This window comes from Delphinus delphis, chromosome 7, assembly GCF_949987515.2.
Source record: "Delphinus delphis chromosome 7, mDelDel1.2, whole genome shotgun sequence".
In the NCBI taxonomy this organism is placed as follows: Eukaryota; Metazoa; Chordata; class Mammalia; order Artiodactyla; family Delphinidae; genus Delphinus; species Delphinus delphis.
In genome coordinates this window covers 57706880-57724202 of record NC_082689.1, presented here as the reverse complement: position 1 = coordinate 57724202, position 17323 = coordinate 57706880, and the positions used below count along the sequence as shown (strand labels likewise).

General features: G+C 40.6%; 1 protein-coding gene across 3 annotated transcripts in view; it reads right to left on the bottom strand.

Annotated features, from left to right (window-relative positions):
- Positions 1 to 16186, bottom strand: part of ATF2 (activating transcription factor 2) — an 83350-nt gene extending 67164 nt beyond the window's left edge. For 2 of the 3 annotated variants that reach the window (XM_060016551.1, XM_060016552.1), the window contains exons 1-2: positions 16047 to 16186; positions 7119 to 7219 (exon numbers count right to left, since the gene is read on the bottom strand). The gene's annotated coding sequence lies outside the window, so the exon portion shown is untranslated. Of the gene's footprint in view, positions 1 to 7118; positions 7220 to 7714; positions 8441 to 16046 lie in introns of those variants that run through there. The other variant, XM_060016550.1, reaches the window with a different exon arrangement.
- Between the last annotated feature and the right edge of the window lie 1137 nt (positions 16187 to 17323).

The window sequence follows — 17323 nt, the reverse complement described above, 5'->3', positions numbered from 1 at the left end:
TGCAGGAGGCAACTTCTATAGTTCCTTTCCTACAGTCTAGGAACTAGACTATTTCCTAGCCAACCAATAAAAATTCCCATTCCTTATACTATTTCCTAATACCTAGCTGAGGTCTGTAAATATAAGTCAAAGCACCTTGGCACATAAATGATGAGAGTTCTTCTGGGAGGATTAACAAAGAGATAGCATTTTTAAGCTAACTAACTGAATCTCAAGCCTCTAAATCGAGGTTTATCTCCCTTTTACATCAAGGGTGGAAATATGCTCCTCGCAAAGCATGGGAAGGAGGCTTTGTTCAACTATAAACTCAGAGAAGACAATGACTGCAGATAGTGAACTGTTACTATACCACACCACTCTGGCAAGCATCCACAACCTATACTGGTAGGAAAATCACTGTCATGAAGAATACACAGGAGGGTTCTAGGCAAGATTTAAAAGAAGCCAGTTTCTTTGGTTTCTCTAATCTCTCTTAACTCTTCTTCTAACACTCCTTCATCTTCCCTACCCTAATGATTTAGTGCCAAAGTTCCCCCTTTTGTCTTTCAACCAACAAATATTTGAGTATCTACTTTGTGCTTTGCACTATGCTACATGCTAGGGATGCAGTGGTGAATTAAATAGATTCTGCCCTCAAGGAGCTTCCCGGATTGTGAAGGAGCTTATGCTAGCTAATCAAGCATCCAGCTCAGACTCCTCTTTCCAGTTTCTAAGACAATTCCACATATAAACACGTGTATGTTCCTCATATTTTCTCTATTTCATTGCTATAGGCATTTTATTTTAGAACTCCAAACTTGGTTAAAGGTATATTTTAAATTTTGTTTGTTATAACATAGCCATAGAACTATTCACCACTAGGTATCCCACATAAATGATCAATCTTACATAATTCTAAAAAACCTTTAAAGCTCAAGTTTAATTGGGGTTCAGAAAGAGGTCATTGTTATTTCTGGATAATATGAACTAGATTATGCTTACTGAATTAAGATGTTGTAAGGAACTTTCAATTTGCTCCCAGAAAAAATACAGAAGAAAAAAAAAAGCCACCCAAAATACTATCATTCAGAGATAACTACTGTCTAATATTCCAGAGTACATATTCAGTCTTATTAATGTATAAAGATAAATAAAAAATTTTTAATTGTAAAAAGAGCATTATAACTTCCTTTAAAACACAATTATCTAAATTCTGCCACATCATCAAATATTAGATGTCATTTTTATGGCTATATAGTATTCCACAATACAGATATGACATATTTATAACTAATTCTTTACCACTGGATTTTTATCATCAGTGAATATCTTTGAGGACAAATCTTTGCATAACACCCACATGAGGTAAAGAATAGGGATGGCACCAGCCCAGGACAGGATGTCAGGGCCCAAGCAGGAAGATGTCTACTTGAGGAGGAGGAGGGGGTCTGGTGGCAACAGGCAATTCATTACATATACATGCAGGTATTAATTGAATAAGTGAATTTATCAAGGATATAGTAGATGAAGGTAAATTCACACTACAGGTGAAGGTAATTACACAGAATGAACTCTGGTACTGGATGAGATCTGGAGATATTCATGTGCACTGACAACTTTCAATGTAAATATACAGATATAGAAATACAGATGATAATATGTGTATATACATGCATATATATTCAAATACTTCCTTAGCTGTGTCACTGAGAAGGCCTGGGAGCACTGATACCCCAATAGCAATAAGCCCTCTAGACCTTGATGTCAAAATACTATTCTCCACCAAAAGGAACCTGGGATCCTTGAAGAATTGGCTGATTCCAAGGCTAAAGCAGGAATAATACAGGATGGGCCTTGAATACCTTCTGCAAGAAAGTAAAGAAGGACTTATGGATTTAGCCAGAAAGTGGCCAAATCTCAGACAACTTGAGATTCAAAATAAATGATAGTAATAGATCATACTGTGAATAAAATAGGATTCCATTAATCTGATATAAAGCATACCAATGTAGAAATGAAAATTTGATAAGACAAGATGTTTACATCCTCTCAAAGTATCTCCCTATAAAATACATTTTAATTACTAAAGGCAAAACAGTAATATACAGTACAAAAGCCTGGCAAATATCACTTTACTCAAGTGATCCAAGTTAACAACACTAAACATCAGGAAAATCAACATCAATATCATTGCAACCCTTCGGTTGCAATGAGGATGACACAGCATCACTTTCATAATAGTCATGCCAAAGATACATAATCTGAGTCTAATCATGAAGAAACATTACAGAACACCAAATTGAGGTAAACTCCTCAAATAACTGGGCCATAATCTTCAAAAGTGTCCAAGTCATCAAAGTCAAGAAAAGATCGAGGAACTGCTTCAGATTGAAAAAGACCAATGAGACATGATAACTAACTGCAACATGAGATTCTAGACTGAATCCTTTTGCTATAAAGGACAGACATTATTGGAATAACTGGCAAAACTTAAATGTAATCTGCAGATTAGATGGTAGCAATATTTCAAAGTTAATTTCTTGATTTTCATGGTTGTATTATGGTTTTGGAGGAGAGTGTCTTATTGTAGAAAGTAAAGTATTTGGGCGAATGGGACATCATGCTAGCAACTTACTCTTAAAAGGGTCTGGACTAAACAACTTAAAAATAAAAAAGGAAAAACTTACAGAGGGAAGGACTTCCCTGGTGGCGCAGTGGTTAAGAATCCGCCTGCCAATGCAGGGAACACGGGTTCAAGCCCTGGTCTGGGAAGATCCCACATGCCACGGAGCAACTAAGCCCGTGCGCCACAACTACTGAGCCTGCACTCTAGAGCCCGCGAGCCACAACTACTGAGCCCGTGTGCCACAACTACTGAGCCTGTGTGCCACAACTACTGAAGCCTGCGTGCATAGAGCCCATGCTCCGCAACAAGAGAAGCCACCGTACTGAGAAGCCCGTGCACTGCAACGAAGAGTAGCCCCCGCTCGCCACAACTAGAGAAAGCCTGCACGCAGCAACGAAGACCCAATGCAGCCAAAAAATAAATTAAAAAAAAAACTTACAGAATGAATTTAAATTATATATAAATAACATGCACTGTAATAATTCAATATATAACCACTATATAATTAGTATCACGTAGTTTTTAGCAGTAGTTTTGAGAAAAATACTAAAACACACAGATTCTCTAACAATTCTCTGCTTGCTTCCAGTTTATAACCTTCATGTTATGAGATGTCAAAGAACATGGACTTCCCTGGTGGTCCAGTGGTTAAGACTCTGTGCTCCCAATGCAGGGGGCACGGGTTCAATCCCTGGTTGGGGAACTAGGATCCCATATACCTCACCATGTGGCCAAAAAAAAAAAAAAAGAGAGAGAGAGAGATGTCAAAGAACAGAAAAACTGTTCTGTACTGAAAAGTTAAGAGCAAACTTAGTAGAACAATTTCTGTACCTGAATAAAGACTCAAAGGGTAGTGTTAGACAATTATTTGTCCTATAGGTAACTCCTTTGTTTAAAATCTGAAATGTGAGTTAAACCTATTAAACAAAATAAACAATCCTTTAGGCTGTAGTATCACTATTCCCATGCCATTTTGAATTATATCATTCAAATGATGCAGCTGATAAAAATGTGTGCTTTTCTTACATCTCACCAAAAACAAGTAGGCAGGAAACCAATTCACTTCACAGAAAACAGTGCGAGTCAAGTGGGAGCAGGACATTCCTAAGATACTGCTGGTCTCCCCCGAAGTGGACAGCCAAGCCCTGTCTGTCTTGGGTGTTGACAATGTGGACAAAAATGTCCAAAGGTATGATAGGATCTATCCTCTGCCTCTCTCCATGTTTCTGACCAAGAAACAAAGGACTTGTGACTCTCAAAAATATTTGGAAGAAAATTTCTACCCATCTCCACTATCCACTCATTCAGTCTCCCAAATAGGAGGAGAAATAACTTGGTGAACTTGAGAAAAGGCTTATTATGGATATGTAACTTAGGGCCCTCTTGGCTCCTGAGTTCATTTCTCACAGAAATATATGGGAAAGACTACAGTCCTTCACTACATGGCTGGGTAAACATCTAATCTGTAGACCTCCCTAACCCTCTGGGGTGGGGCATCCACTGTCTTTACACTTGGGGTAAAAGTTCATTTCAGGCTTAGGTCCAAAACATGTTCTCCAGTCCAGACCTATCAGCAATGAAGCTGGTATCTATTTTTATTCTTTTAAAATTTTTAACATATAAATCATTTTTGGACAAAAACACATGCCCCTGGTAAAAATCAAACAGTACAAAAGGATATACAGTATAAAGTAAGTCTCCTTCCTTTTTTCCCATCCCTGACCTCAGTCCCAATTTCCAAAGATAACCACTCTTACCAGTTACTATGTATTTTTCCAGAGATAATCCATGTATTTACAAGTATATTATATATGTGTATATCACATTTTTATACAAATTGTGGCATACTATACATGCTGTTATGAATTTTGCTTTTTCATTTAACAATATATTACAGCTGGTATTTTAATCCCCCCATCCACCAAAAAAAGAAAATAGTGTGAGTAAATGAATCTTTGGAAATAGGGGTGGGGGAAATGAAACAATTTCTGGTGACTAATTTCAGAAATCACTAGAGTCTAAAATATAAATTTGACTGATCTTCTAGTTAATTATAGAACTACAAATGCTGTAACCTCTTACATTTAAAGCATGTACTCAAGTTTCAAAGCAGATTTTTAAAATATGGATATTACTAAATGTTACACACAATGTACAGAATTCCCAAACATTTCTAATACAAATAATTTATTTTATGAAATTTATTTGGAAGACATTTGACTATTTTGTACCCGATACTACATTAAGAATAAGAAAGGTGGTCCCTGACCTCAAAATCAGATTAGTAAGGAAAACAAATAAGTGAAAATAGTAATACTAATTCAGTGATATACATATAATAATAGATATACACAAGTGCTATGGGAACATAGGGCAATAAAGGGTATACTGGAGCTGGTCATCTCTCCTCCGCAGCCATAATCCCCTCTTAGAGCCAGACTGTCAGTAAAGGGCAATCCTGTATCTCCATGGCCTGACATACCTGTTTCAGGTGAACCAGAGGAGACACCTGAACAGTCAAGCCAATCAGATTACCTCTTCAGGAAACGTGTAAAAAGAAAAAATAAATAAATAAATCAGCCAAACAGAGGTATACACTAGACATTCAAAATCATACTCAGGACTGGCAGACATTTTCTGCCACGTTCATACTGATAAGAAATTAATGAGGGACTTCGCTGGTGGCACAGTGGTTAAAAATCTGCCTGCCAATGCAGGGGACGCGGGTTCAATCCCTGGTCCAGGAAGATCCCACTGCCGCGGAGCAACTAAGCCCGTGAACCGCATCTACTGAGCCTGCACTCTAGAGCCCGTGAGCCACAACTACTGAAGTCTGCAAACCTAGAGCCCGTGCTCTGCAACAAGAGAAGCCACCGCAATGAGAAGCCTGCGCACCGCAACGATGAGTAGCCCCCGCTCAACACAACTAGAGAAAGCCCGCGCCCAGCAACGAAGACCCAATGCAGCCAAAAGTAAATACATTAATTAATTTTAAAAAATTAATGAAAGCCAGAATGGAGTAGGCACAGAAAAACAGGGACGAGAAACCATGTAGCCAAGATGAAGGAAAGAAGTTTCTGCAATGCCTGACTATGCTTTCTGTGATTGGGTCATCTGAGAATCTTCTGTATCCTGATTATGAGCTTTTTATTTAGGTTGAATTTATCTGATTTTCTACCCCCTAACTAAGACTAGTACCTAGCCAACCCTGAAGAGAGGGTCTGTGAAGGGTACTGAAGGAAGTAATGCCTCAGCTTAGTCTTCTCAAAGAAATAAGAGATGATGTTTTGGGCAGAGGAGACAGCATGTAGAAGCACAGTAAAGCAGAGTACACTGAAGGATCTCTAAGAACTTCTGATGGCTAAAGCATGGGATATATGATTGAAGGGAAGAGAGGTGAGGCCAGAGAAGGAAACATATCTCTAAGGGCCTTTAATACCCCAGTAAGGAGTCTGAAGTCCAACCTCACTCCCCCATCCCACCCGCACCCTGAGGTTATAAACTATGGTCCTGCACCAAAATGTTGAGCTAAGAAAGTTTTTCCATTTTTTAAATGGTCAGTGGGTAGGGAAGAAGAAGCAACAGAGACTATATGTGACCCCCATAAAGCCTAAAAATCTTACTATATGCCTCTTTAAAGAAAAAGTTTGCTTAATCCTGCTGTAAAAAATGGAAAGATTTTAAATAGGTGAATTAGATAATCAAAGGGGCATTTTTGCAACATCTCTAATGGAAGTGTGGAGGATGGATTGGTGAGAGTAACACTATGCATAAGAAAACCAGTACACGTTACTACTAGATTCAGGAAAGAGAATGATGGTTTATACTCAAGCAGTGCCAGTCAAAATCAGAGGAAAGGACAAGTTACGGAAAAACATGTTCTTATGATAAGGCTTCTAATCCTTAACACTGTCTGCAGACCCTTGCGTGGACTGACCTCTGACACCCACCCCAGTCTTAATGATACCTTGATCTCTTGGCTGTAGTTAGGCAGCTCCCTCTCTCAGTCTAGAGTGCTCTTACTTCCCACTCATCTGTTCCTTTCTTAGTTAATACCACTCACCTCTGATCTTCCTCCATCCACTATCCCCCTACCCTGAAATTCGGATGTCTCATTTACTTATTCAGTCAATAAATATTTATCGAGCACATGCAAGAGGGTAGGAGTTAATCCTTACAAAATCCTAGGAGAGTTGGGACTTTCATATTGGAACTCTTTGCTACAGAGGGCTCCCTAGTCAGACAAGTTTAGGACCCTCTGAGTTAAACAAAATTACATACTTTTATGTAGTCTTCAGTGTGCTTTTACATGCTGTTATGCACTGTAGCTCCAAAAGGATATTTCCAAATTTGCTGAACCTTAGAAATTTCTTTTACTGAACATTATCAATATGGTAGGACAACTAGCATTCTGAGGATTACCGTATGGAAACACCTCTTGAACTTAATAATATTTGAGAGACAATCACAAAATAAAAGACCACTTTTGCAGCAAAAGCTTAAAATTTCTTACCTTTCTAGCTGGTGGGCCATGAGCTTTATTTACTCTTCTGCCAGGAATCCCTCAACTCCAATCAAGTAAGCAGTGCTTCTCAAGTTTCCATCTAAGTATCCCTAGGGCAAAGGAGAAGCAGAAAAGAGCAAATTCATTACTCTGCAAAATCTAAATAACTCCAGGAACTTCCCTGGTGGCGCAGTGGTTAAGAATCCGCCAGCCAATGCAGGGGACATGGGTTCGAGCCCTGGTCTGGGAAGATCCCACATGCGGTGGAGCAACTAAGCCCGGGTGCCACAACTACTGAGCCCGCCTGCTGCAACTACTGAAACCCACGCGCCTAGAGCCCGTGCTCTGCAACGAGAGAAGCCATGGCAATGAGAAGCCCACGCAGTGCAATGAACACAACCAGAGAAAGCCCACACGCAGCAACGAAGACCCAACACAGCCAAAAATAAATAAATAAATTTAAATAAATAACTCCACTACAAAAATTTGTAAATGTTTATTTTATATTTTAAAATGCATGTGTATTTTGCCTTCTATTCCATTATTTTTTAGTATAAAAATTAAGGTTCCCTGCAAAATCTTTAATGCTCCAGGAAGATGTTTACCTTGTGGCCTCCCAAAACTCCTGGCACACTGCCACCTATCAGATGTGTAACAGTTTCAAAGATGGAAGCACGGCAATGGAATCTTGGTGAAAGGGAAAAATAAAACTTTTTAATATAACAGAAGGAAGAGGTAGTCACAGCTGATCCGCGAAACGGCAGCGCTGAATCTTGAGCGTCAAAATTCTTAAGAGTGAAGGTTAATGGCTCTTCTTGTGCCAGTGTGCTTCACACAACTGTTTATGTGCTTCTTATTTGGAAATGACTTTTTTATGCCTGTATCAGTTAGGATTAGGTTCAGCTGTGAGAAAACTCAAAATAACAATGGCTTAAATGAGTCAGAAGTTTATTTCTCTCACAAGAACACAGGCAGTCCAGAACCATGATCATTGGGAACCCAGGCTCCTTCTGTCTTGTTGTTCTTCCATCCTCAACATGTGGCGCCCCCTTCACAGTCTAAAATAACTGCTCAAGGTCTAGCCATCACATCAATGGCAGGAAGGAAAATGGTGAGATGAGAGATAGCCTCCCTTTAAGGATACTTTTCAGAAATCTTACAGGAAACTTCTATTCTGGCCAGAACTTAAATCACATGGCCATAGCTAGCAAGGAAGCTGAGAAATACATTCTTTATTTCACCACATGCTTGGAAAAAAAAACTGGAGCATCTACAATAAGGAAAAAGAAGAGAATGAATATTGGTGGACAATTAGTTGTTTCTGTCATCATATGCAGCTCATTCTAAAATGTAAGATGGTTGGATATCTTGTAGAGATGTCTTATCAGTCCACTGAAGGGAGCTTTCAAAGGCAGAAACTCCTGCCAGTGGCCAAGGAGCAAGACCAATGTTAATAAGGACTTCTCTAAATATGCAAGACCAATCTGTAGGTGACAGAGGAAGAAGAAAAACTATCTGAAGACCAGAGTAACAATATAAGAGTAAAGCAACAACCTAAATAGTTGTATTTTAGGAGGATAAACTCACTAGGCAGTCCACAAAACTTAGGAATGATTACATGGGACCGTTAGGTAAGTAATGGAGTGCCTAAGGTGAGATTGGGTAAGAACTTGGCAGAAAGTTCAGTTACCAATTGCATTAGGAAAAGGCAGCTATCCCAGGAGCAAGATGTTAAAGGGAAAGTTGACCTTCCCTTACCTGAGGGCTGAGCTCCCATGCATGAGGGCCAAGTAGGAACTTGGAGATTTCCTTATTGCACAGACTGTTGAAAAGAAGAGTTGCACTTTACCTTGAATAAGGTTGGCCAAAACAGCCTTAATATGTTTAAAACTTTTGATGCAAATACCAAAAGCTATAAGGACTCTCATTTCAAAATTGGCAACAAAATTGTTTTATATACAGACTGTTCCTTAAAGGAAAAGGGACCAGAACAGGGCATTTAGCTAGACAAATGTAAATTTGGGACTATGAATGGAGCAGCAATCCAAAGGACAAATGGCTCTGTGGGATAACTGTACTTCCTACTGAAAATAATCCACATATAAGTGGATCCATGCAGTTCAAACCCATGTTGTTTAAGGATCAACTGTACTTATAAAAGAATGGTGTATCTTGAAAAGCCAGAAATTACATTTTTTTCAACTATCTAAACTTATGAAGAAATATTTTAGGAATCAACTTAGAAATGTGCAAGAGTACATAGTTTATCAAATTTCTTTTCAGGAGTATATATATGAGTGTACTAGGCAGAATGGCCCCCCAAAAATGTCCACACCCCAATCCCTGGAACTTATGAATAGGTTATGTTACATAGCAAAATGGACTTTGCAGATGTAAAAATCATCACAGATTCTAAAACAGGAAGATTATCCTGGGTTATCCAGATGGCCAATCTAATCACATGAGCCAGTAAGAGTGAAGAACTTTCTCTGTCAGAGAGCTTTTGGCAGTAGCAGAAGTCAGAGATAAGCATGAGAGACACTTTGCCTGACATTACTGGAGGGGGCAGCACTGAAAGCATTTCAACTTCTATGAGTGAAGACTAGCCCTGGCTGACAGCAAGGAAAGAAGGACCTCAGTCTTAAAACTGTATGCAGTCAACAATCCAAATGAACTGGGAAATGGATTCTTCCTCAGAGACTCCAAAAAGAAAGAAAGAATGCAGCTCTGCTAACATACTGATTTTGGCTTAGTAAGACCTTATGTAGTGGGCCCAGCTGAGCCCACCTGGACTTCTGACAAACAAAAACTATGAGATAAATTTGGGTTGTTTTATGATGCAAAGTCTGTAGTGATTTGTGAAACAGGAATAGAAAATAAAGTAAGCAAAAATGCTAATGTACTCAGGAGGACAGGCTTGTAGCCCAAGGAACCGCACAGATTCAGAGTTTTCTCTGTGCTCTAATTTCCTTCTCATATCTTGGTAAGTGCCACAAAATGCCAAGAAATGATCCTAGAGCTCACACTAGGAAGAGCAATATGGTCATAATGACGAACTTAAACCTAAGAAGTTGAAAACCTGTAGCTATAAGCCAGTAGGAATTCATTCCCCTTTGAGTTTCTAAATTAGGAAAAATTTAAATGGTATGATTTCACCTCCTATCCTCTCCAGGAAGAAAAAATATACTAGTTTCAGGATTGTCAAAAATAGTAATTGAGGGCTTCCCTGGTGGTGCAGTGGTTGAGAGTCCGCCTGCTGATGCAGGGGGCGCGGGTTCGTGCCCCGGTCGGGGAGGATCCCACATGCTGCGGAGCGGCTGGGCCCGTGAGCCATGGCCGCTGAGCCTGCGTGTCCGGAGCCTGTGATCCGCAACGGGAGAGGCCACAACAGTGAAAGGCCCACGTACCACACACCCACACCCCCACACACACACACACACACACACACACACACACAAATAATAATAATAGAAAACAATACTGTATATGTAAAATATATCAAGTACAGTGCATGGCACTCATATAGTATCTATTCAGTTTATTAGAAGTTTTACTGTATTTTGACTTTAAATGTACATTTTCCTAATATTTAATTAATCTAAATCTTACTACCTTCTTTATTTTTAAAGCCAGAAGCTGAGCACTACATAGTTTAACTTTTAGACAGAAGATTTTTACATTAATCTTTAACCCATGAATTTGCTGTTATCCCATAAGGTTATTTGGTATATAATGTTTTACTTCATCAATGTAAGAAAGTGAGAAAAATATAAGTTCCGCTTTAATGAGGAAAGCAGCAGTTTTTAATTGTTCGCTACTCACAGGAGACACGACAGATGTTCTTCATACATATCACAACTCCCAAGAATATACCAAAGTTTTGATGATATTCCTCAAAGTTGATGGGATACATGAAGAGCATCACAGACTTTTCTCAATACTGTATTCATGAAAGTACACTATGAGTGCAGTTGGCCCTCCGGATTCAACAAACCTCAGATCAAAAATATTTGGGGGGGCGGGGGGCTTCCCTGGTGGCACAGTGGTTGAGAGTCCTGCGCTCCGCAACGGGAGAGGCCGCAGCGGTGAGAGGCCCGCGTACTGCAAAAAAAAAAAAAAAAAAAAAAAAATATATATATATATATATATATATATATATATATATATATATATATATTTGGGGGGAAGAAATTCCAGAAAGTTCCAAAAAGCAAATCTTGTATTTGCCTCCTGCCTGGCAACTATTTACAAAGCATTTACATTGTATTAGGTATCATAAGTAATGTAGAGACGATTTAAAGAATATGGGAGGGCTTCCCTGGTGGCGCAGTGGTTGAGAGTCCACCTGCCAATGCAGGGGACACGGGTTCGTGCCCCGGTCCGGGAAGATCCCACATGCCGCGGAGCAGCTGGGCCCGTGAGCCATGGCCGCTGAGCCTGCGCGTCCGGAGCCTGTCCTCCGAAACGGGAGAGGCCACAATAGTGAGAGGCCGCGTACAGCAAAAAAAAAAAAAAAAGAATATGGGAGGATGTACTTAGGTTATATGCAAATACAGTGCCATTTTATATAAGGGACTTGAGCATCAACAGATTTTGGTATCTGCAGTGGATCCTGGAACCGAACCCCACAGATACCAAGGGATGACTGTATGTGAATAGTGAAATCAGCCCAATATATCAAAATATTATTTAATAATATCAGTAGTCCAATTTTTAAGTCAAACTTCATTTTTTCACGTGAGTCTTGATTATTCCCAGACCTTTAATTCCTAGGTGAATTAAGGTAAGCAAGTTCTTGTTTTATAGTTTAAAATTACAACAGAACATTAGAAATATATAAATACACAGAATTTACAGATTAATGGTTATGAATATGAACAGTGCTAATGAAAGTTTTTACTAATAACATCATTTTAGATTTGGTAATCATATCAGCTATACAAAACAGTGTCCATAGCATTAATTTTGCTCAAGGTAGATGTATAAAATGTACCTATTGATCATTGCTTTTCCTCACTAAAAACTTATCTTTGTAAAAGTAATATAGAAACTCACAGCTCACCAAGAATTACAATAATTCATAATCACCGCTTAGGAGTACATCAATAATTTCTCATCATGAAGAAGGCAATAAGATACAGATTATGTACAATTCCCATTACAACACTAGTAAGCTTACCTCCCCCCACACCATGCAAAGTCCATCAAAATTCAGGTAAATGAAAGAGATATTACCTCAGAAGTAACCCTCAATCCAACATCCACACTTCAACAATCATTAAAACCTATCTTACAATGATAAAAGATACTAGTGACTCTCAACACCATGACTGAGAAATGATGCTATACTTATATTAAATAATTAGTAAAGAAATCAAAAGAACAAACATTAGAAGTATGATGTTTTAATTTAATCATCTCTTCCACTATAGAGAGGAAGAAATGAAAGGTCTCACAGAAATGTTTATAGTGGGATTGGTGGAGCAGAAGAAAATGACAACTGGAATGCATGCAAATCACAGTATCATGACTTTACCATCTCAAAATGTGGATATGCTATACTGCACGAGTTTTATATAGAAAAAGTCTCACTTGGGAAGAAGGGATGTATATGGAACAAAAACTACAAGCTATTCTCTCACATGGATTTATGAAAATTCTGAGGTGGTATTATAAGTTCCACCACAAATTGTAAGTTCCTAGGGAAAACTCAACATTATTGCCAAAGCTACCAAATAGATGACTGCTGTACTGTCTTCAAGCCACACCACATGCATGCCTGTTGGGGTTGTGATGGATTATTATTATTTTTGAATGAACTTTAACAATTATAATTACCATACCATATACTGAGTACTCATTAAGTTCCTGACACTGTTTCAAGCATTGTATATACGTTAAATATTTGAATGTTCACAACAAGACTATGAGTTAAGTATTATCTTTAAAGATAAGGAAACTGAGGCACAGAGAAGTTGTATGATTTGCCCAAGGTGACCCAGATAATAAGTGGTAGACCCATGACAACCTGATTAGTAACTACCCTATGACATTGATTATATACTTACAATGAGCCAGAAGATAATACTGAGGAAACAAAAACACAGTCAATTTGGCTGTAACATACACATTCCTTATTTGAAGGGTTACCTATATGGAATGTCATTATGAAGTTTAATAATTCACAAATGTATAGTTCAGAAAGAAGCTCTTATATTAAAACAAACTAGCATAAGACATCCAATGTGTAAACTATGTAAAACTGCAGAAAATTTAAGGATTATTGCTACTTGGATGTCAAAAGTTTCAGTAATCTTTAAGAGAAATAAAATCAGTGAAATGACAGAAAATATGAAATATACATATCTGTCCCAGCACACAGATCACTGGCAGACAAATAACTACAGACTGATATAGTCAACTAAATAAAACTTCTAAATAATGTCACTTACATTAATAATTCCTGGGCTTCCCTGGTGGCGCAGTGGTTGAGAGTCCACCTGCTGATGCAGGGGGCGCGGGTTCGTGCCTGGGTCCAGGAGGATCCCACATGCCGCGGAGCGGCTGGGCCCGTGAGCCATGGCCGCTGAGCCTGCGCGTCCGGAGCCTGTGCTCCGCAACGGGCGAGGCCACAACGGTGAGAGGCCCGCATAGCGCGCAAAAAAAAATAATAATAATTCCTAGCTAAGTAATCCTACTTTTTTTAATAAGCACAACTCCAAAGTTGGTAAAATTATGACAAAGTTGATGCAGTAACATTCTGATGACAGTGTAAACTTGCTCAACTCTTTGGGGAGGCAAAAATTTGGCAACTGTAGAAACATTTATATCCTTTGACCTAGAATCTCAATAGAGATTGGTATCTACAGAAATAATTCAAAATAAAAGATCTATGCACAGAGATGCTTAATTCAATGTTAAAACAGGCAGAAACTGAAAGTTATTTTCCTGTTGGACCTTTAAAATCGAGGCAATTTTAGGAACTTCACTGGTGGCACAGTGGTTAAGAATCTGCCTGCCAATGCACGGGACACGGGTTCAAGCCCTGGTCTGAGAAGATCTCACATGCCGGGGAGCAACTAATTCCATGTGTCACAACTACTGAGCCCACGTGCCACAACTACTGAAGCCCGCGCACCTAGAGCCCGTGCTCCGCAACAAGTGAAGCCACCTCAATGAGAAGCCCGCACACCGCAAAGAAGAGTAGCGCCCGCTCTCTCCAGCAACTAGAGAAAGCCCGCGTGCAGCAAGGAAGACCCAACGCAGCCAAAAATAAATAAATAAACAAACAAATCAATAAAAAACAAACACCTATGTTCTAAATTACCACAATATTATAGTTTAAATAATTAAAAACTTAATGGCAGTAGCATCCTCTCAGAACAAGATTAAACATGTCTTAGGAAAGCAGCATACACAGCACTGTAAATTTGGAATATTCTTACAAACTATTTTACAAAGATTAGGATTCAATTATCAATGACCTTAAAGACCCATGAACTTTTTTGTTTCTTGATCTGAAGAAGGGCATCTCTATTTTTGAACACACTTTACGACGATGTTCCTGCAGTTTTGAAAAGTGTTTACAGTGGATTTTTCAAGTCACTGTAACAAATTTAAATTTAATTACAAAATATCATTGCTATTGCATTTGTCTTTCAGGGCACTTAACCGTACTGGGATGACTTTTTAACAAGCTTCTCACCTTCACAGTTTTGGTACAACAGACCAAGCATATAGGCTTTCCGATTATGCCTAGAAAAACTATTACTGGCAGTGGTTATAAATTTCTTCAGATAGGACAAAAAACGTGCTCAGAGGAACAGTTTTTGATATGACTTCAAATATAGACATTAAATTTATTTACTGTTACTATCTCCAAAATTTTAAATTCCTAAGAAATTGTAACTTTCACATAATAATTTACAGATTAGTCAACAGGCCTAAGGTCCATCAGGAGTAACCCCTTTTACTCCATCATATTCACAATAGTTTTGCTCTTGGCCTGACCAGTTTTAAAACTCTTCATTAAACAAAGACAATTTTATACCACTTAAAGGCACAAAAATAGTCCCCATCTCTTCCGTCCTCTGCCTCCTTCTAGCGTCAGTTCAACCAGCGAACACAGAAAACACACTCTCGGCTCTGGTCCCCAAGATATCAATTAAAAAAAAAAAAACACAGGTGATTTCCCTACAGAACGTTTGCAGTCCACCCAGGAAGGTTAAAAAAAAAAAAAAAAAGGGGGGTAAAATACCAGAATCAATCTGCACCCGCACCTCAGCCCCGCCCCATCTGAAAAAGTGGGGGGTGGCGGGAGTGTGAAGGGACAGAAAGGACAGAAAAGGCCGAGACTTCCAGCTCCCAGGTTCTGCATACCATTTGTTCCATCAGCTCCCACCGCAGCCAGAGACCCTGACCCTGTTTTCTGCCGCGCCTCCTGATCCTCCCCCTCGCCACCATCACATACAGTTCCCAACCACTGAGTGGGGAGACCAGAGCCGGCCCTCTTCCTGTTCAACCCAAGGACTGAAGGGGGCTCTCCTTGCACCCTCGGCAAATCCGACGTGTGCCCCAGGGATCTCCAAACTGACCAGACAAGGGGACGATATAGCAGTGGGAGGGGTCTAAGAGGAGCCGTTATTCCTTTTTCCTCCTCGTCAGGAAAGCGCGCGAGCGGGGAGGGGCCGGAACAACAAATGCCAGTTACCTAACGGTCCGGCCTGTTCGGCCGGGCTTCCGAAGCCGACGCCGCGCGGGCCGCTAAAGCTGCAGCACAGCCACAGCCGCCCCGAGGGCCAGGCACGGGCAGGAGCGCCCGAGGTGATGGGAAGCGGGGGGTGGGGACTATGGTGAGCGACGTCGCCATGTTAGTGCCTTCTTTCTCTGTATCCCTACAGTCTCCAGTCCTGCGGCCCTCTCCTCATCACTACTCACCTTTCCAGGTCGCTAGTTCATGCTTCTTTCGGTCGCTGGGGAGACCCGAGCTCAGCGGTGTTTACAAACCACCCCTGGAGGAAAGGACTGAACCGCACTTTAAAGGCCACGGGCTCCCACAGGCTTCCGTCCTCTCTCGCGAGATCGGACTGACAACCCTTCTCTCCGCCCCCCTCCCGACATCCCTCCTTTCTTCTCGCGCCCCTCCTCTCCACGCACACGCCCCTTCTTGCCTTCCTTCTGACAGAGCGCCTCCGGATCAGGTGGTTCAGTCAGGCTTAAGGAAGGGGGCGGGAACCAAAGAATACTCGGGCGCTGGTTATTGGATACAGAACCCGAAGGGCGGGAAGCAGTTCTGGAGGGGGCGGGACCAGGGAGTTAGTAGAGTGGCGTCTCTGTACCCGGGAGCTGCGGAAGGCTGTGATTGGCAGCCGGCTGGAGGTGGGCGCGAGTGTAGGGCGCTGGAGCAGGTGGATGTTGAGGTCGCGTGAGGAGGTTGATGGTGTGCAGGGAGGAAAGGTGAACTCTGGGAAGGCTGCCGGTGGCGGGAGAGAAAGCAGGAGGAATCCTCTGAGCCCAGCTCCGGAAACCTGGTATTTCCGTTGCTGTCATTTCCCGGCCCTTGGTAGGGAGGAGGGTAAAGCGTAGGGAGGCGCGCACCGAAACCCACCTTCCGGCTGCACTGAAGCCTGAGAAGGAGAGCTTCGGTTTAGAAGCCGCGGAGTTTGCTGGAAATTACCCCCTAAGCCCCCTACGCGCCTGAAACGGGGAAGCAAGATGTCAGTTCCGAAATAAATGAAATAAGCCTTTACCATGAATGGCGTTTGTTCGAATTTTACTAAGCTGTAGCTGGAACTGATTCCTCCGGCTCTCAGCGCCCAGTGCAGTGTATGATGTTAGCATACAATTATGTTCTAAGTAACTTACTAAAAGGAAATACAGTGCCTTCCACTATATCTCCCTAACTTAAAATAGTGCAAGAGGAAAATCCTCCATATTATGGTGTATCCTATTTTATCAATTTTCCTTTACTTAGCAGTTATAGATAAAAAATATCAATTTTAGTAGAGAGAATTCCAAACCTTTAAAACATCAGCAACTCCGTATTAACACTTGAGAGGACCAAAGGACACCAAATTAATACGGCGTAGAAATAGCACTCGTTCCGTAATACTGTCCTACTGCTTAATAGGCCGATGCAATGCCTAGGAAATAACTGTCAAGCTTTGAAAGTAGCTGTTTAAAAAGAATGCGGGGCGGGGGAGCTAATCATTTGA